Raw genomic sequence first — 21,509 nt, 5'->3', positions numbered from 1 at the left:
CCATATGTTCTAGACATAACTGTAGGTGCAGCGTACATGAGCCTGTGGCAATACATTAAAGATATTTGACTATATTCTATTAATTCAAATTTTTATCAGCTACAAATTCATTTTCACCCAAAAACATCATTAAAGATTTAGGTAAATGTTGAATATGTCAAATTAGCTTGATTTAGCCATTCCACAATGAATACATATCAAAACATCATGTTATACACTGTGTGTGTGTGTGTGTGTGTGTGTGTGTGTGTGTGTGTGTGTAGTTTGGTTAGTTCGTTGGTTTTTTTTTAGACAGAGTTTCGCTCTTGTCGCCCAGGCTAGAGCGCAATGGCGTGATCCCGGCTCACTGCAACCTCCACCTCCCAGGTTCAAGTGATGATTCTCCTGCCTCAGCCTCCCAAGTAGCTGGGATTACAAGCGCCCGCCACCAAGTCCAGCTATTTTTTTTTTCAGTAGAGACGGGGTTTCACCATGTTGGCAAGGCTGGTCTCGAACTCCCGACCTCAGATGATCCACCCACCTCAGCCTCCCAAAGTGCTGGGATTACAGATGTGAACCACCGCACCCGGCCTAGTTTTTATCGATTTTAAAAATATTTTAGTTAAATGCCTTGTTAAAATCTAAATACATTAAGTCCCAAGAACCATGGTAATCCACTAAAGGTTTATAAGCATGGGCATGATATGATCAGATTTGCATTTTAAAGATGCATCTGGGCGGGGAGTGATTGGAGGGAACTAAGACTAGGAGCAGGGAGAAGAGCTAAGAGGCTGGTTCATGAGCATTTGAAAAGGGAACTGTGGTTATTGGAACCATTGTGAAATCACTAAAACAAAGTTCTGTCAAAGTCACCTATTTTTATTTTTGCTAGTGTTGCTAGACTGGTGCGTTAGAAAAATGACAAAATTCATAGTCTTGAACTTCTTGCCTGCTACTCAGTTTTGTCCTGCCACTCAGGTTTGTCCTGTCGCATTCTCCTCCTCTGTCCTCCAGCCACATGGACCCCTTTTGGTTTACTTCTGTGTCTTGAGGATTCTGTCGGATGCTTTTGCAGAGGCTCTTCCCTCTGTTTAGAATGCTTTTCTACCCTGTCCCCTTTTCCAGGCTAATTTCATGCTTTAGATCTCTCAGTTTTTTCAGAGAGGCCTCCTCTGATTCCCCAAAACCAAGCTAGATCCCCTTGCTTAAATCTTCATTGCTCCAACCCCTTTCAAAGCATTCATTGCCACTGTCATCACTTCTTACAAAATCACTTTTTCTTTTGACACTAAAAATTCCTTGCGTGCAAAGGCCACTTCTGTTGTGTTTACCATTAGTAACTTAAAATAGTGCAAAGTAGATGTTCACATTTGTTATACAGGATTATCTAATCATTTGTTCTGGAAATGTGTCTGAACCATGGGAATCACAGATTTTAGAATCTTTTTGTTCTTTACCCTTCTCCAGATTCTGAGCAGTTCCTCTTTCTTGCAGCATTTTTCAGAGATTACTGACAGTGGTTCTGTGTTGCAACAGCAAGTTCTCTCAGTTGTCTGGGTTGTCATTGCTTTAGTGCAGGGATCAGCAAACTGCAGTCCAGCGCAAATCTGGCTAGCAGCCTGTTTTTGTAAATAAAGTTTTATTGGAACACAGCCATGACTATTTCCAACTGTCCATGACTGCCTTCACACTATGACAGTGGAGTTGAGTAGTTTCAACCAGGACCACATGGCCTGCAAAACCTAAAATATCACTTTTATAGAAAAAAATTGTCGACCTCTAGTCTAGTATAAATATTTGAGCTCATTTAAGACAGCTAGTGCTTTCTTTGTATCACCTCATCTATATTTGACATCTTTTCATCTTTGCCCATCTTTGATCAGCCTTTACAATTTGGAAATTATTCTATTGAAGAATTTAGAACAAAATCGACAGGTGCTGCCCATAGTCATCTGCTGACATAAATCTTCTGCCCCATGTGGTACCTGCTCCACATTGTTCTCTTTGCTCTATATATGTCTAACAAAGCCCATTTTATCGCCCTTAGAATTTTTATAAAATGTATTTCACACTCTGCTTCTTTTTGCAGGTTATATTCTGTCTTGATTATGTACTCCTCCTTCCTACAGTTCTTCATGACCCTTTAGGAACTCACCAAAGAGCTCTCTTGGCAGCCAGACGCTCCCTTTGTTCAGAATCACTTTCACTTGTGTTATCAGGATTTTATTTTTGAAAGTCCTCTATCTCTCATTAATGAGTCTTTAGATCAGGTCTTAAGGTTATACCTGTGAGTTTTTCTTTCTCTTTTTCTGAAACATCCAAATGTTTCCAGGAGAGTTTTGAGAGCATGTCAGAAGTCCAGATATCCTTAGCCATTTCAAACTCTCAGATGACAATCCATTCCCCTTCTATTCCTCCTCAACCAGTTATTCTGCTTGGTCAGTGTTACAGTTAAATTGTGGTCCCTCAAAAAGATATGTTGGACCCCCAGTACCTCCAGATATGAGTTTATTTGGAAATAGGGTCTTTACAGAGGTCAGGTTAAACTGAGGTGAAAAGGGTGAGTGTCTGTGAGCACAGGGTTCTGGGAAGCATAGAGACAGATGCCTGACTCAGAGTCTGAAGGCGGGGAGAGGAACGCCTTGTGGAGAAAATTCTGTTTCAACTGAGTCCGAAAACAGTGAAGAGTGTTTAGCAAAGGCACCACTAGGGGTGCTCTGGAGGAGCTGGAGCCTTCCCCATGATTTCTGTTACTCCCCACACCCCATCACCAGCAACCTCATAGTAAAAACTAACATTGATTCGATATTCATGTGCCAAGCACAGTTATCATATGATAACTTAACAGTCATTGTTTTATTTAATCATCGCAAGAATCCTGATATTACTATCCTAAGTCCGTAGAGAGACTGGGCTACATGGAGGTCAAGACCCTTGGATGGGTTCACTAAGCCAAGTGAGGCACCTAGCGCTTGAACTCAGGCAGGCTGCTTGCAGGAGCTGTGCCCTTAACCTACCTTTCCTGCAAAGGAAAAGAGCATACCTGCTCTGCCAGGCAGCTTTGAAACAAGTCCTCTAGCATCGTTCTACCCACCTCAGGGCTTCAAACAGATGGCCACCACTAAGCCCTTCCTTTAGAGAAATTCTAGAATGCTCTTGAAAATGAGCCAAACAAATAAAAGAAGTATGGGAAGTTGGGAGAAGGGAGGAATCCTCAGGCTCTCCAGAGACAGCAGGAAGTTTTTTTTTTTTTTTTTTTTTTTTTTTTGATACAGGATCTCACACTGTCACCCAGGCTGGAGTGCAGTGGCACGATCACGGCTCACTGCCACCTCAACCTCCCTGGGCTCAGGTGATCCTCCCACCTCAGCCTCCCGAGTAGCTAGGACCACAGGTGTACACTACCACACCCAGCTAATTTTTCTATTTTTTGTAGAGATATGGTTTTGCCATGTTGCTCAGGCTGGTCTCAAACTCCTGGGCTCAAGTGATCTGCCCACTGCAGCCTCCCAAAGTGCTAGGATTACAGGGTTGAGCCACTGTGACTAGCCGGCAGGAAGATTTTTAATAACAAATAGCTAGAAAGTGGGCCGGGTCAAAAGTTCTTCAGCCCTGATCCTGTCCTACTAGGAAAGTGCTTCTCAGCAAAAAGGAAATCCCTTTCTAGAATGACACTTACTAACACCATTTACATGTAAGAGCATGTCCAGGGACACATTCAAGATGTGCCTAAGAGCAGGTCTGCGTGGGTGAGCCTCAACTGACCCACTGGTCACTCATTTCATCTCTAACTTGCCTACTCTCATCTCCCCTTGCCTACTCTCTCTCTATCTCCCCAGCTTCTCTTCTGTGCTACTCAACCCACCCCACAAGCCACAAAAACAACCTGTTAATGTTCGTGGCCTGCAGTTTTTTCAGACCTTAACAGGTGAAACTTCAGGGTCAGAACCTCATAGCACAACCCCAGATCATCCTCACCCCACGGCAGCCATTCAGGATGGCCTCACAGAAGCCTGCAAGGAAATCAGTTCCTGGCTGGATTTAAAGAACAAGGAGCCTCTAGAAATCAAGATTTGACACTGACAACTGAAGAACTTAAGTCATTGGGCATAAGATGGCATGACAGATGCTACCCCAGTCCCAAGCATGTGGACTTGCCTCGAGCACACTGTAAGTGTTTAGATAGCTTTGGACAAATGCTGTCTTGAACTGCCAGGTTATACCTTGGTATTTAAGAGACCATTACTCAGCACAACATGGCAGCTAATATTTAAAACAAATGGTAAAGAGGAAAGGCAATCATTTCCTCACCAAATGAAATAGGAGATATGAATCTGAGGAACACAATCTGGCACTGATTGAAAGTAAATTACCAGCTGATTAGACGGCTGTAAATACAGGGAGAGAAGCCTCAACCAGCAGCTGGATTTTGTAAGGAAGAGGGCAATTAGAGAGGGCACCTGCGAGGCAGAGCACAGGCAGGGCTCTGCACAGAGCAGACAGGGCAGCTCTGCATCCCCAGGATTACAAAGGCAGGAAGGGGTTTTTAGGAAGTGTTCTATGAATGGAGCCTGCATGACGGGGGAGCTCCCCACTCCCACTCGCCCTGCCCTACCTCCGTAGTGAGCATGAAGAGAACTGCCAGCCCCTATCTAGCAGCAGTTAGGATGGTATTTGTTATCGCAACACAGGAAGTATCAACAAATTCTCTTCCTTTTTCAGGCTGTACTCAATCTGGAAGCTTTTTGCTTCCTATCAAAAGCCAGGGACTTGAAAACTACTTAGATCCCTGCAGCCTACAGGGACAAAGTTCATGCAGATCTCAGTGGGAGATGCCAACTCCAGATAGCAACTGGGGCCAGTTTTTGCAGATGGCACGCGCTTAAAGATGCAAGCCTCCATGATTACCAAGAACTGAGAACTCTCTGCAATTAGCAGGAGTGTAACTGGAAAACCAAGGGCTCCTCTGTGCCTTACCAAAAGACATTCCCTCTTCCTCTGGCAAGCTGGAGAAGATAATTTGGCCAGCCTAGGAGGAAGTGATTGATTGAGACAGAAATGGTGGAGAGAAGGATGACTGTGATTTTTACTTTGGTGATGGGCATGAACATAACAAAGAACAGATGGTGGATGCCTTAGTCCCACTGGTGTTATCAATTCCATAGCCCTGAGCCCTGCCCTGCTACAGGCTTGTGTAATTCTCAAGCATGTGCTCTCATGGCCCAAGGGGAGAATATGCAGCACAGACCCTCCAGCTGCGAGGTTAACTCAGTAATGCTCCACCCTTGTCATCTTTGGATTCCAGCACTCAGGCCCTGGATATGCCTCTCACCAGAAGTGAACACCTGGTGGGGGCTGCAATAGACCCAATGACCACATCAGCTGCAGTTTGCATCTTGAAGAAATGATTCCAAAGTAACATGACAGGGGACATATGAGATGATAAGTAAACAATAGAGAATAAAAATAATGGAGGAAGAGTTGAGGAAAAGGTCTCCTTTGAGCTAGGATAAGCTCATTTCCTTAGCCAGATTTAAGGGTTTAACTCTTAATTTAGAGGCACCAAGAAGTTACAACACATAGTGCTACTTGAAGCTTATTTTATAGATAACATACTTAACTGTTAACAGATTCAGTTAGCTGTTTACAGTTTAGTTAACTGGATATAGTTCTCCACCCACATGGGGTCAGTATTTTCAACAAATCTTTTTATTTTCTCTATAGAATTCAGAGTTAAAGAACTCCTTAAAGGATACACAAAACTGTCATCAGTAGTTAAGATTTCAGTGGTTTGGGGGTGAATTCCAGGTAAGTAGTCCCTCTTATCAAATGTTTCTTTAACAATGCTTGCAGCTGTCTTGACGTGACAGCCATCACAAAAGCCAATATTAATCAGATCACTAAAGGGACACAAATAACCGACACTAGCCAAGAAAGAATTCAAAGATATTTTTGAACTAGTTTGGGGCCAACTTTTGTGTGAGAAGAGAAGAGGAATTGAGTTCACTTCATCTGGTGTTAACTGAAATAACAGTTAATGTGCGAAATATCTTCATCACTGACTAAAACTAAGATCACAGATTAGAGCGCCGAAGGGTGTGACTAGAAGGAAGTGTCAGCATTGCAGAAAAGAATGCAAAACCAGGAGGATCTCATGTTAAGAGCTGGCTGCCTAATGGATAAGAAATACGACCAGAACACGAGGAAAGAGACTGGCACTGAATTTAAAGGCTTTCAACAAAGCCACCTTCTCTTGCAGAATTACCACTCCTCCTGCTGCCCTCAGGACAATTCCTGAGCGTGCTGGTGAGAGGCTTTTGTTCAATCATCCCCAGGGTCCTTCAGCTCTTCCTTCCCTGGTAAAGTAGAGGTGAAGATCAATTTTACTTAAGTAAACATTTGGTTCTCACAGCCATAAGAGAGAACATTCGGTTCTCACAGAAGCACGTACAACTTCTCTTAAGACAGCTCCGTTTTCCTAAAGACAGTGTATGAACCCCCAAGAGCCTACAATGTTCCCTGGAGTCAGTTTAAAGTGTTGAGTCCTCTCTGGTTCTAGGATTCTAGAAGGATCAAAGTTTATTAACAAATCATATAGCAACTACGGCTGCCCAACTTTTCCACACAGTTTCATCTCTGTAACTACATCATGCTAATGCAATTACTATCAAAATTTAAATAAGTTTTTTTCATAGACATAGACAAGCCTACTCTAAAATTTAGATGGAAAGGGAAAGACCCAAGAATTGCTAAAAAAAAAAGAAAACGAACAAAAAAAACTTTAAAAACAAGAATAAAGTGGGAAGAAGCACTCTTCCCAATGTTAAGGCCCAATATATAACTGCATTATCCAGACAGTATGGTACTGGTAGAGGGAATAGGCAAAGCAATCAGTGGAACAGAATAGAGAACACAGATACAGACCCACTCAAAATTCCCATTAATTTTAGACAAAGAAGTAAAAGCAATGCAATAGAGGAGAAATAGCCTTTTCAATAAATGGTGCTGGAGCAATTGGACCTAAACCAATACCAAAATCAACTCAAAATGGATAATGGACTCAAACGTAAACATACAACTATATAAGAGAAAAATCTTTGGGGTGTAGGACTAAGCAAAGTTCTTAGACTTGACATCAAAAGCATGAGCCATAGGAAGAAAAATTTATAAATTGGATCTCATCAAAATTAAAAACTTTTGTTCTGTGAAAGACCTTGGACAAAGGATCAAAAGACAAATTACAGACAGAAAGAAAATATTTAGAAATTATATATCTAAGAAAGGACTTGATCTAAAATATATAAAGAACTCTCAACATAAAAAAAAAAGGGACAGCTGTCGTCTGAATGTTTGTGTCTCTCCAAAAATCATGTGTTGAGATCTAAACCCCAAGGTGATGGTATTAAGAGGTGGGACCTTTGGGAGGTGATTAGGTCATGAAGTGGAGGGCTCATGAGTGAGATCAGTGCCCTTATAAAAGAGCCCAAGGGAGCTTATCTGCCTCTTTCACTAGGTGAGGACACCGGGGAAAAGGACTGTTCTAGGAAACAGGAAGTGAGCACTCACCAGATGCCAAATCTGATCTTGGACTTCCAGCCTCCAGGACTGTGAGAATTAAATTGCTGTTGTTTATAAGTCATCCAGTTTACAGTGTTTTGTTATAGCAGCCTGAGTGACCCAGACAAGGGCTCAAGGCCTCCTTCAGCACCACGTTTTATGATATGTGTTCCGTGAACCGTTCGATTTCGGATCTTAGGGGAGGAGGAGATAGCAGAGGGATTGGCAAAATGCCAATTCCCATATACCACTCCAGAAATTCTGATTCCATAGATTTGGGCAGGACCTGACGAATCTGCATTTAAAACAAACTTTTTGGGAGTTTCTTTTATTATTATTATGAAAGTTTGAGAACTCCCACCATGACCCAATCTACCAAATTATAAAGGAAGAGTGTGCTGGGCACAGTGGCTCATGCCTGTAATCCCAGCTTTTTAGGAGGCTGAGGAGAGTAGATCACTTGAGGTCAGAAGTTCAAGACCAGCCTGGCCAACATGGTGAAACCCCATCTCTACTAATAATACAAAAATTAGCTGGGCGTGGTGGTGCGTGCCTGTAATCCCAACTACTTGGGACGCTGAGGCAGGAGAATCGCTTGAACCCAGGAGGCAGAGTTTGCAGTGAGCTGAGATCACACCACTGCACTCCAGCCTGGGCAACAGAGTGAGAATCCATCTCAAACAAACAAACAAAAGAAGAAGAGCAGCATTAGAAAGAAAACCTGGACTGTGACATAGTTGTGCTCTAAAGGGGCAAGCAAAAAGAAAGGGGATAAAGACTAGCAACAACCCAGAAGTGTTGTGAACAACAATTTCTAAGAAGTGACCATTCTCTATATTTATTAGGATGTGAAAGAAATGAAGTTCCCTCTCACACACACACATACGAGAATACAAGTCTGAGGAGAACTTGCTCTGGGTGAAGAATTGTTTTTAATTCTCATATTCATGCTCAAGGAGCAAGGCATATGTTCACAAGGGGCTATGAGAGCCCTGGAGAGACCAGGTTCTCTGAGGTTAGGACACATACTTTGGCAACTCGGGGGACACATTCTTGAGCTGAACTGGTGTCTCTGGAGCCCATATGAGTTGGGTCTGTGGGGGCCCCACAGACAGGGACCCCGGCATTGTTGATAAGTGAAGGGTCTGCCACAGAGGTCTCTAACATGGCTTTCTACCACCACCTTTCCCTCTCACTCGCACATCAATAGACACAGGTATATTAAGCGGCAGCTCTTCCTCACCTTGTCATCAAACAGTCTGTTTCTGCCTTCACCATTCTGCAACTGACCTTTCACAGGTAGCAAGACAAGAGCCTAAGGAGCAGCAGGCAACATGCTGAAGTGCAGAGCCAGGTCAAGGCTGGGTTTGTCTGCGCAGCTGGTGAGTAAGAGGCTGTGACCACGGCTCTGAGAAATATGGACAGCAGCCAGCCAAAGAACTGCCCAGGGGAAGGTGAAGAAGGTAAACTGTCAACCCTTCAAAAAGTGAAATGGCCTTTAGTAAGATGAAGGTCAGCCCATAAGAGATGCCAGCCAAAGATGGAATAATGTGCAGATTTTCATCTAAGGGTGGGAATGACCTGTTGGCCTGATCCAGGCACCTGGGCTTCTGAGATTCCCTTCCTAGCCCTGCCCACACACCCCACACCAGACGCCCTTTCCCCAGCCTAGGTCCCTGAGTTTCTCATCCGTTGTTGTCTTGTGTCTATTACATGTCTTCTTCGTCAAAATCGACAAGGGCTAATTAGCGGTGAAAACAGAGACTCCAGCTCATTTCCGTTCACTTCATTATTTGTTTCTCTTTTGGGCTGAAGCCAAACAACAAACAAACATTAGCATTCCCCCTGCAGAGCAGGCACATAGACACATGGGAGCAAGTTACACACACCACACCCTCACAGCATGCACACGCACACGCACACACACCTGCTCCACTGCTATTCGGCTGTGCGAGGTCTCTGCGGCCCCGCTGTCTCGGGGCATCTAGGGTAACACCTCTTTCCATTTCAGACCCGGGACTGGGAAAAACGTAAGAAATTGTATAATGGAATGGCCCTGGGCAAGCAGGGAAAGGAGTTGGGAATTTCCGGAAGCACAATCCACCCCGGCCAGCACTGGTGTTAATTAAGGGCGCTGCTGGTGTTTTGCAGGCAGCTGTTTCCTCCTCCGGCCCTCCTGTTCCCCGGGCCGCCCGGGCACCGGCGCCTGCACTCTGGCATTCATTGCTGTACCGTAAGCCTTGTTTCTAGCCGTTTTCAATCAAGTGGGAGACTGTCCAAATTTCCTTCTCAATGAAAATCAACTGTTCTAAATCCAAGCTCCCATTAAGCGTTCCAGGGACTGACCTGACTTGGAATTGCAGCAGCAGCCCCGCCCTCCCTGGAGGGAGCGGCAGCCCGGGCTCCAGATGAGGCGGGCCTGCCTCCTAGTGGCCAAGGTGCTGCACGGCAGCTCTGAGGGCTCGCGGGCTGTGCAGCCGCCACCCGAGGACACTGGGAGGAGGCACAGTAAGAGAATCCTTAGAGCCTAATTCCCCTGTCTCCGTCGCCCTCGAGCCGTTCCAGTCCCCAAATCCCATCCCCTTTCCCTCCCCGACATCTCTCCTCGTTGCCCCACTCTGGCTCCGTCGAACTGCAGTGGTCTGTTAGCTGGACTCTACCTCCAGCTTCTGTATCGAATCCATACACCTCGCTGCCAATTCGTCTTCCGGACCCTTGTTGTCGACCCTCTATGATCTCTAATTAAGGCTCTGCTGAGCCTCCTCTTTATGTATAGGGAGGATCCTGAAGCGGAGAGTCACACTCTTCCTGGAGAGGGGTATCGCCAGCCACGACAAGGCGAGCCGCCTTTCTCCCCACACGTCCAAAAAGGCGATGACCCTCCCCACTCTGTTGCTGAGCTGCAGTTCCTGCAGGTGTCCGTCCTGTCGCTCAAATGTGGGGACGCGGGAAAAAGATTGAGAAGGTAAAAGTTCAAACCAGGCAACAGTTCAAACCTCTTGGCCCTCCACAATCTGACTTCAAGTTTCCCTTCTAGCCTTAGTGCTAGAGTAGAATGAAATGAAGGGTTAGAATGCCAGGTGTGCTACGTTTTAGTCATGTAACTGTATGAAAGGTTCTAAATTCTAAATGTCTTTACAAGGTTGTTATGGAGACTAAAAGAGGTCGCCTGAGCATCACATTTAGCACAGTGCTTGCCACATAGTGAATGTTCAATACATGGCAGCTGTCATTTTCCCTCCCCGGTTAGGAAGACAACTGGTTTGCTCACAGTTCTGATACCGGCCTCGAACTGAGCTTTCCTTCTCTGCACCTTGGCTTTTGACACCTTATTTGCCTGGAGCGTCCACTATCAACACTTTGGTCAAAGCCGCCACTGTCACCTCCTGCAATAGACTAATTCATCTCCCTGCTCCCGCCCACAGTTATTTTTAATCTAGCAACTAGAATTTTTTTAAGTGTAAATCAGATTATGTCACTCATCTGCTCAAACCCCTATTGTAGCTCCCCATTTCACTCGGTGTAAAAGCCAAAGCACTCACCATGTCCTTGAGGCCCTACATGATCTGGCTGTTTTCCCCCTCATATTATTTCCCATAGCTTTCTCCCTTGCTCACTCTATTTCTTCCACAATGACCAATTGCTTTTGCTGGAACATACCAGCAATTTATTAATAGCCTTTGTGTTGGCTTTTCCCTCTACCCAGAATACTTTCCTCACATACCTGCATAGCTCTTTCCCTTACTTTTTCATGACTTTGCTCAGCTGGCACATTCAAAAAAAAAAAAAAAAAAAAAAAAAAAAAAAAAAGCCAGCCAGGCATGGCGGCTCAAACCTGTAATCTCAGCACTTTGAGAGGTGAAGGCGGCAGATAACTTGGGCCCGGGAGCTCCAGACCAGCCTGGGCAACAGAGCAAAACCCCATCTCTACAAAATATATTTTTTGTAGAGGACGGTGGCACACACTTGTAGTCCCAGCTACTTGGGAGGCAGGAGGACCGCTTGAGCCTGGGAGGTTGAGGCTGCAGTGTGAGCCATGATCATGCCACTGCACTCCAGCCTAGGCAACAGAGCAAGACCCTGTCAAAAAAACAAATAAGTAAAAGCCAATCTTGACCACATATTTAACATTTCAAACTGCTGTACTTTCCCCCAGTACTTCCAATCCCCTTTATCTTGCCCAACTTCTCCTTTTCCATAGCACATACCATATTCCTTACTACCTTCTAAAATAATACATATATGGTACATCTAGTTCTAGATCCTTGAGGAATTGCCATACTGTTTTCCATAATGGTTGAACTAGTTCACAATCCCACCAACAGTGTAAAAGTGTCCCTATTTCTCCACATCCTCTCCAACACCTGTTGTTTCCTGATTTTTTAATGATTGCCATTCTAACTGGTGTGAGATGGTATCTCATTGTGGTTTTGATTTGCATTTCTCTGATGGCGAGTGATGATGAGCATTTTTTCATGTGTCTGTTGGCTGTATGAATGTCTTCTTTTGAGAAATGTCTGTTCATATCCTTTGCCCACTTTTTGATGGGGTTGTTTGTTTTTTTCTTGTATATTTGTTTGAGTTCTTTGTAGATTCTGGAAATTAGCCCTTTGTCAGATGAGTAGATTGCAAAAATGTTCTCCCATTCTGTAGGTTGCCTGTTCACTCTGATGGTAGTTTCTTTTGCTGTGCAGAAGCTCTTTAGTTTAATGAGATCCCATTTGTCAATTTTGGCTTTTGCTGCCGTTGCTTTTGGTGTTTTAGACATGAAGTCCTTGCCCATGCCTATGTCCTGAATGGTACTACCTAGATTTTCTTCTAGGGTTTTTATGGTATTAGGTCTAACATTTAAGTCCCTAATCCATCTTGAATTAATCTTCACTACTGGGTATATACCCAAAGGATTATAAATTATGCTACTACAAAGACACATCCACACGTAAGTTTATTGCGGCACTATTCACAATAGCAAAGACTTGGAATCAACCCAAATGTCCATCAGTGACAGACTGGATTAAGAAAATGTGGCACATATACACCATGGAATACTATGCAGCCATAAAAAAGGATGAGTTTGCGTCCTTTGTAGGGACATGGATGCAGCTGGAAACCATCATTCTTAGCAAACTATCACAAGAAGAGAAAACCAAACACCGCATGTTCTCACTCATAGGTGAGAACTGAACAATGAGCTCACTTGGACTCGGGAAGGGGAACATCACACAATGGGGCCTATCATGGGGAGGGGGGAGGGGGGAGGGATTGCATTGGGGAGTTATACCTGATATAAATGATGAATTGATGGGTGCTGATGAGTTGATGGGTGCAGCACACCAACATGGCACATATATACATATGTAACAAACCTGCACGTTATGCACATGTACCCTAGAACTTAAAGTATAATAAAAAGTAAAAATAAAAAAAATAAAATAATACATATAATGAAGCCAAACATTGGCAAATGAATCTCTCATAATTTGCTAATGGGAGTGTAACTTGTTACAACTACTTTGGAAATCTTTTAGAGCGTATCTACGAAAGCTAAAAATACCTTATTTTACTCTTGTATGTAAATCCAACAAATTGCAAATCCAACAAAAAGGAGTACTTTTTGTCGGATGTATTTTGGTCATTTCTGTAAATATGTGTTATATAAGATATATACTTATATATTAGTTGCTTTAATCATATAGCTATATAATCATATAATTTATGATCTAATTGTGTCACATATAATAATCTTAGTGGCTTTAATCATTTCGCTAAACTAGGAACAACCCAAATGTCAATCTACAGTAAAATGAATAAATTTTTATTTTTTTCAAACAATAAGTACACAGCAATAAAACTTAAATTATTCATGGTATTCATTAACAACATGAATGAGTCCAGAATCTAATATTGAGCAAGAGAAGTTGGAAACCAAAAAATACCTCCTATATGATTTAATTTACTTGAAGTTCAAGAAAGGCAAGACTTTAATGATAGAAGTCAGAACAGAGCTACTTATTTCTCTAATTGGGATGTAACCTAATCTTTCTGAAAACAGGGATAATATTCATCTTGCAGGACTGCTGGGAAAATTGCAGATAATGTATATCTAACATTTAGTACCAAGTTCCTAGCACAGAATATTTGCTAATGAAATGATAGTTTGTAGTCACATATGTTCTTAATTCATGTTAGTTTGATAATTGCCAAGTAAAAAGATAGTTTTACTAAACCCAAAGGTTCTGGTTGCATGTAACATTCATTGCCACCCAATAGCCATATCCCTTTTATTCCTTACTAATAAAATCCATATTCTTTTTCAGGACACCTAGTGCCCAGCCCTGAAAGATAAAGCATGACAAGTCTAAGCCAACCAAGAAACTCTCATATCCCTTTGCCAGATATTCGCTCTCCCAACTCCTCCTTGCGGCTAGGGGTGCCCATGTGCCCAGTTTTGGCCAATGAGATTTAAAGAGCAATTCTGATGGCAAATTGCTTAGGAAAGATTTCTCCTCTTTACTGAAAGGAGATAGACACACACTCTCTAGCTACCTCCTGTTTTCTGCCTTTGCACAAATGATTCCCAGAGCTATGACAACCATATTTTTACTGTGAGAATCATAAAGGTAATGACACACAGTCCTAAAATAGCAGAGTTATCAGTCACCTACCTTCAGACTTTTTGTTCTAAGAGTTCATTATCTTTATTATTTAAGCCACCATTAGTTAATTATTCTGTTACTTGTAGCTGAAATCATTCCTAACTGTGACTGTTCCCTTATAAAGTACTAGTGTACAAAAGAGAATCATAAACTGATAAGACATCTTACTGTGCTCTCTTTAATTTTCCCAGTGTCTTCGTGGTGCTTTTATGAGTCTCCTCCTTACCAGTTTACTAAAATGTCATTTTCTAGTCAAATATCTTTCAATGGTATATGAACTCACTAATAAGACCAATAACTTTCCAAAGGCCTTTAGGGCTAAGACATACATTTAAAACTCAGGGAAATTCTACACAGTTGCTGACTCCTGTTGGAGGTTGACCAACTGCTAAACTCTGACAGTAACACATATTAACCTACATTTGCCCACAAGCACACCAGAGTGCCAATTCTGTAACTGTAAATACACTGTGAACAGTTGGTCCATCCAAGCAGGGCTCATTCCTGGTTGGCAAGGCAAATTATCATGATGTTAATAAAGTTCTAGGCCCCCTCCCTTGCATAAGCCGTTTTCATGCTTGGGACCCAAGCAATGTGTTCCCATAGTCATAAGCTTTTGTAAAACTTGTGAGCTAGGTTAACTGAAATCGGTTAAGACCTCTGTCTCTTTCCTCTCCAGCTTACCGTTTGTCACACTTGCTCTTCTCTAGGGTGTTAACTACAATCGGTTAAGACCTCTATCTCTTTCCTCTCCAGCTTACAGTCTGTTACATTTGCTCTTCTGTAGGGTGGTCTTTTTGTTTGTTTTGGAGATGGAGTCTTGCTCTGTCACCCAAGCTGGAGTGCAGTGGCGCGATCTCAGCTCACAGCAACCTCCGCCTCCAGGGTTCAAGTGATTCTCCTGCCTCAGCCTCCCAACTAGCTGGAATTATAGGCGCACACCACCACACCAAGCTAATTTTTTTTTTATTTTTATTTCTAGTAGAAATGAGGTTTCCCCATGTTGGCCATGCTGTTCTCAAACTCCTGACCTCAGGTGATCTGCCTGCCTTGGCCCTCCAAAGTGCTGGGATTACAGGCGTGAGCCACTGCGCCTGGTCAAGGGTGATTTTAAAGAGGCAAGGGGTGATTGGATTCAGCTAAGGGGAAGCTGACTTGAAGAGACATAGAGTTTGGATTAAGAAGGTTATTTTTATGTGGTTCACTTCCATATCTAAGTTATTGTTAGCTATCGTGGTGCAGGAATGGCTTCCAGCAATATTTCCAATGCTCCTTTGCTACTCAACCAATATCTGACAGACAGGGGCAACGCTAGAGGTCATACTGTGATTTGAATGTTGTACTTGGCATTGGAAGTCTGTAGGTAATCACGTAGACAAAGTTTTCAAAAGTATGAAACCAGAAGCTAGCCTGTGGAAAATTCTGCCAATCTTCAGTTATGTAAAAGTCTGAGCAGAGGATTTAATTCTCAAAGATGCCTGGTCAAAATGGAAGTTCTGTTCTGTCGAGAATATACATGATAAGCAGTGTATGCAATTATAAACCCAATTTTTTTTATTTTTGAGGTAAATCACACAAAATAGAATTTATCAGAAATCCTGTATTGTAGGACACAAACCAGTGCCAGGTTCACAATGACTGTGTCTGTTTAGTCATGTATTTTATACATCCCAATATGTTGGATCACATCGCATCCTGAAGACAAAGAGCAGCTTTAGAGAAAAGAGAATGAAAAAGTATTCATCAATGAATTACAACAACCTAAAGAAACATTCCAGTGATAAAATCACCACACATATTTATAAAATAAGCCCATGTACGTAGTATAAGAATAAGTAAGTAGCTTAATGCAATGATGTTTAACATGGATTTTACTTACTCCTCTATGTACCTTAATTTCATGTAGCTTTGCGTATTTATTCAGAATTATTGATTATATTAAAATTCAAAAGAATTATAAGGGTATATGTAAGACAATTCATTAATAAAAGAATTACATAATTTTTCCTGGACACTTGATGTTTGTGACATATTTGTCAACATTTTATTCTTTTTTAATTTTTCTTCTTTCATGACAGACAGGATATGTGTGGATGTTGTAACAGGGTTTGAAGGAAGCACATCTCACACAACTCACATGTGAGAACCCAATCATCACATTTATGAAACACAAAAGGATCAGCATTTTAAAATTTGTAATTTGTGGATTTTTCTCATTCCAAGTAAATAGTTGTTTACATACCCAATTTTTTTATCTTTGTTTTTGTTTTAATTTTTTTTATTTTTTATTTTTTCTATTTTCTACACAACCAATTTTTTATTCCTAACTTTGCATTCTTTTTCTTAAAGAAAGCCTCTGCCAAATTGTGTAAGCTCCTACCCCTGGTGATCAGGCAACAGTCACAATCAGTCAAGACTGCAAATGATATTTACCAATTTGGTTACCTTGGAAGTTCTTTCAATGTCAGGCTTTAAAAGGGCAAGAGTATTAACTGAGAAGAATTGAAGCCACTTTATTGAATGCCCTACATAGTTTGTTAGGTGAACATAACCTAATGTTAAAATAGAACACTTCTCACCTCAGTTTCTCCAGAGGGACTGACATTGTAGCTCTCAGGTACCAATGTGTGCATGGGACGGAACACCGTAAGAGGAATCTAAAACAAAACAAACCCTGATGTTTGGGTTTGGTTTCAAAATTTAAGGTCATTTATCCAAGGGCTTCTTTCTCTCTTCAAGAATAGAGAAGATTTGCTGCAGAGTAAGAAGAAAGAAGAAAAATTCTAGTGAGAAGGATTTTTTGGAAGTTTTTGCTGTAAGCCTGAAGTCCTGTATCTCAAGAGGAAATAAGGGGTGAGGGGACACCTGAACCTCCCTCAAGGTTTGAGAGCCTTCAACACGGCCATTCTGAGAGTCTAATATGTGTCACCTGAAGTTTGAAAGACAGTGAGCTGAGGGCTGATTTCAGCCCCAGAAAATCTGTAGAGTTAGAGAGAAGCTGGCCAATTGTGCTGAGGATGATGAAGCCAAAGCAAGTAGCTGCTACCTCTGGGAAATTCCTGCAACCTCAAACCCCTGCAGTGGAAGGACAAGGCATGTTCCCCCAGTGTACGACAGGATAGAGGACCAGCGATCCTGAGGCTGTGTTAGGCTCTATCAGAGAGGACCTCCTAGAAGGGGCAATGGGACTCCATAGTGTGTGGGGGCGGATCCTCTAAAGTGGGGTGCTGTCAGCAGAAGAAGGGGCATCAACACAGCTCCAGAGATCCCACAGAGGGGGTACCCCCCAAAAGAGTGCTCAAGAGAATATCAGCTTTAAACGTCAGCCCACACTCAGCACAAAGTCAAATTATGGCAGATAGGGCTGAGTAAGAAAATTCCCTTCTATGTTAGCAGAAAGAATAGAAATAAACAGAAACGAAATGAAGCCCATGAAGAGCTCCCGAGAGATGGGCATTCAGAATCCAGATGATGGAGCCCGGAAAGCCGTACCTAGAGGCAAAGTCAGTGAAAACAAAAGGTGCTTGAGGTCTGTGAGACAGAATAAGAGCTCCCAGCCTAAGGTGGCAGAGGAGAGCAGAGGGCAGAAGAGCACAGGGGTTCTCATGCAGAATCAGGAAGGGAAAGGAGAAGCAGGAAATTCAGACTCCATGTGTTTGAGATCAAGAAAGACGAAAAGCCAGTCTGCAGCAAGCACTTTGGAGAGCGAATCTGCACAGAGAGTAACGCGGAATTTCAAGAGGTGTGCAGAAAATCCAAAGAAGGCTGAGGACATTGTGTGCGTCAAGAAAATAAGAACCAGAAGTCACCGGGACAGTGAAGATGTTTAACAAAAAAAATCGAACTGGGAAAAATATAATAAAGTTAGTTTTGTGATAAAAAAAAAAAAAGAAAGAAAGAAAATTCCCTTCTACTATTTTTGGTTCCTCTCCTTATGTCCCAACCCTAGGGGCAAGCCTAATGAGGAAGAGGAGCAGGAAAAGAGAAATGAAGGATCAAGCCTTCCTCTCTCACTGCAGGCAGCCAGCTCATACTGGGGCTGCCCAAGAAAGGGAGACAATTCAACATTAAATAAAATTCAAGGTTTTAAATTTTTCCAGGGCTCAGTATTCTAATGTGTGGATTGGGCTGTGTTTGTGACTTAAAATGACCACAAGACAGACTATAAATTACCTTGGGGTGAACTGTATTCATCTAAGGCAGGAAGAGATTACCATACAAAATAAACTTTGTAGGATCAATAAGAACAAAAGTCAAATTGTGTTTTTATCACATTCCACGTGTCACATTTGTTCAACACTTTTGTTACATTAAGAAGAACCTATTAGAAAGCCATAAATAACTTAAAACTTTAATAATGGTATTGATCTGATATCACTTTCTGATTGTTTTTCGTTTGGGCTTTAGTGAAATCCATATTCCTAAGTGGCCAGATTCATGTCTCTGTCTTGATATTAATCTGAATCATCCATTCATTAACCCAACAAGTATTTATTGAGATCTGACGAGGTTAGCTTCCTAAGCTCTACTTTAGTCATGTCCAAGACCGCTACTCAAGAACCTTCTGTGAGTCCTCACTGTTTACAACAGACAGGAATAACAGTGGGGTGGGGCTGTACCTCACCTCACCTCCCTCTCTCACTGTGTGTTCTGATACATGCCTTAGGTGCTGGGGGAGGGCCCTTACCTCGCCATTCAAGAGCCCACCCCCAATGCTGCCCTAAAAGCCACTGTGATGTATCAGAGGATTCATTTAATTTGCTCTTACCAGAGCCCCTATCCTTTGCCCACCTAAATCACTTGAATAAAAAGGGAATTGAATTATATTTCATTTAGATTCAACTTGCATTTTCTTTTTTTTTAATTTATTAAGCCAGGAATATGATATTCTTTCTTGGCAGCAGCCCAGCGATAATCATTTAAGCCCAGATCCTTTCTCTAATGCCGTATCCCGGGGAAGGAAAGCTTATGGGGATTTCATGAGTGGTCCCGGTGAAATGACAGTTTATTTATCTCCAGGGGCTCTTTAGTCTCCACCTCTTGCACCTGTCCCAACAGAAGGTTTGGAGGCTTTGGGGTCAAAGCAGTTTGGTTGGGAGAAGAAGGACAGGAACAGCAGTTATAAATGTCTGACTACAGCCCACTTGTAAGAGATCTTTGCAGTTCACACAAATGAAGTAGACTTCAAATGCACTATTCTAGGACAATATGCCTCCCTAGCGTCTCCCTTGTGGCCACCATATACCCCGTTTGGAAGAGAAAATTATTCCTATGCAGCTTATTTTATTTTTGTTTAATCAAATAAACAAGGGTTTTTCCATGGCAAAAATAAAATAAAATAAAATGAATTTTTGGCCAGGCGCAGTGGCTCACGCCTGTAATCCCAACACTTTGGGAGGCTGAGGCGGGTGGATCACTTGAGGTCAGGAGTTTGAGACCAGTCTGGCCAACATGGTGAAACCCTGTCTCTACTAAAAATACAAAAATTAGCCGGGCATGGTGGTGTGTGCCTGTAGTCCTGCTCAGGAGACCGAGGCACAAGAATTGCTTGAACCCTGGAGGCAGAGGTTGCAGTGAGCTGAGATCACGCCACTGCACTCCAGCCTGGGTGACAAGAGCAAGACTCCATCTCAAAAAAAAAAAAGAATAAAAAAGAATTTTTGAATTAAGCGTGATTATCCTGTTGCAGCTTGTTGTACATTCAAAATACAAGTATTGGAAGATAAGATTAACACCTATATTCTGTGCTTTTTAATTTTTTTTTATTATTAATGTTTTACTCAATGCAACAATCACTTCCTAAGCTACAGTGCTAAACGTCGGGGATTTAAAAGATCAACAAGAAAGGGGTTGGAGAGGGGGAGATTCGCGCTGAGGGAGTAATCCAGAGAGGCGGGTAGCCTGACCATAATCTTCAGCAGTTACCCCAAAGTCACCCAGGTAACATGGTGAGGATGAAAATAAACAGAAAGTGAGAAATCTGGCGAAAAAATTAAAATGCTGCCTGGCATGGTGGCTCACACCTGTAATTCCAGCGCTTTGGGAGGCCGAGGTGGGAAGATCATTTGAGCTTAGGAGTTGGAGACCAGCCTACACAGTATAGCAAGACTTCACCTCTACAAAAAAATAAAAACTAGCCTAGCACGCTGGTACATGCCTGAAGTCCCAACTACTTGGGAAGCTGAGGTGGGAGGATGGCTTGAGCCTGAGAGGCAAAGGCTGTAGTGAGCCAAGATTGCACCACTGCATTCCAGGCTGGGTGACAGAGCACGACCCTGTCTTTAAAACAAAGAAAGAAAGAAAAATGCTATCTTTGTTGATCTAAGACCTGTAATTTCAAGACATATGCTTATTATGAAAATGCAGCTTCAAGACAAGACTTAGTCTCTTCTGCCTATCATATTTTAAAGCTGCCACAAAAGAAGTTTACAGTCTGTTGGAGTAAGAGACTGATGTGTGCACAAATAAATTACAAGACAGTAAATGCTATAATAGGGCAATGTATTTTCCTAATGAACCCTTTGCGGGATGGATCAAGAGTATTCATTTTCTTCTGGTAAACAGCAATCTGAACCCAAGAGAAAATCCTTTCTCAAACACCCAATCAGCAATCAGCTAGCACTAATGTCTTGATATTTCTCAGGAATATACTCCGGTGGTTTCGCCTCCTGGAAGACGCTGTGAGGAAGATTGTCCTTGCAGCCCTGAGCCTGTTACCACTCCTTACTAAGGGCCTTATTAAGGGCATGCCCAGAGCCATCACGGTCTGCTCTGTTTGGAAAGGGGTCTGGGCATCAAGACTTATCACTCTGAATACTGTGGGATTTGCCTCTACCTAAGACAAAAGAAAGCAGCAATCCCATTCATGTGTGCTTTTCAGGATCTGTTGGGTTTTTCATTTGTTACTGCTTTGGGAACTTTTTCTGTGTGCCAGCACAGGGCTATGCACTGGACATACCACGATGAGCAAGACGGATGTCCATGCCCTCATGGACCTTAGAGAACCTAAAAGATTCTCATTTCTCTCTGAATTCTTCACAGGATAAACTGCCCTGGCATTTTCAGTTTTCTTTGTCCTCCTTCACCAGGAAGACTGACCCAAGCTTTCTCCTTGGGGGCTGCCCCTAAAAGACTAGCTCAGTGTTATTCACATACCTGCAGATAGTTGTCCAGGTATATGAATTTCAGTGCATGGAAAGAACATGCTTTCCCCGTGTTATTCTCTATCACAGCACTCTGTGTGCTATCTTTTTGGTGCTTACAGGCTGAAGTAATTAATTTGTCTACTTGTTCATTACCTGACCTTCTCACTGGAAT

General features: G+C 42.5%; 1 non-coding gene and 1 pseudogene across 1 annotated transcript; one reads left to right on the top strand and one right to left on the bottom strand.

Annotated features, from left to right (window-relative positions):
* Nucleotides 1-16,264: 16,264 nt before the first annotated feature.
* LOC111541679 lies at nt 16,265-16,371 on the bottom strand. Its single transcript, XR_002731345.1, has one exon. It is a non-coding gene; the product is annotated as a small nucleolar RNA U13 (small nucleolar RNA).
* A 621-nt stretch (nt 16,372-16,992) lies between these two features.
* Nucleotides 16,993-18,062, top strand: LOC111539935 (annotated as a pseudogene).
* The last annotated feature ends 3,447 nt before the right edge of the window (nt 18,063-21,509 follow it).

This window comes from Piliocolobus tephrosceles, chromosome 1 (genome assembly GCF_002776525.5).
Source record: "Piliocolobus tephrosceles isolate RC106 chromosome 1, ASM277652v3, whole genome shotgun sequence".
Taxonomy (NCBI): Eukaryota; Metazoa; Chordata; class Mammalia; order Primates; family Cercopithecidae; genus Piliocolobus; species Piliocolobus tephrosceles.
Note: the sequence above shows the minus strand (reverse complement) of the source record. Positions and strands in the feature narration are given on the sequence as shown.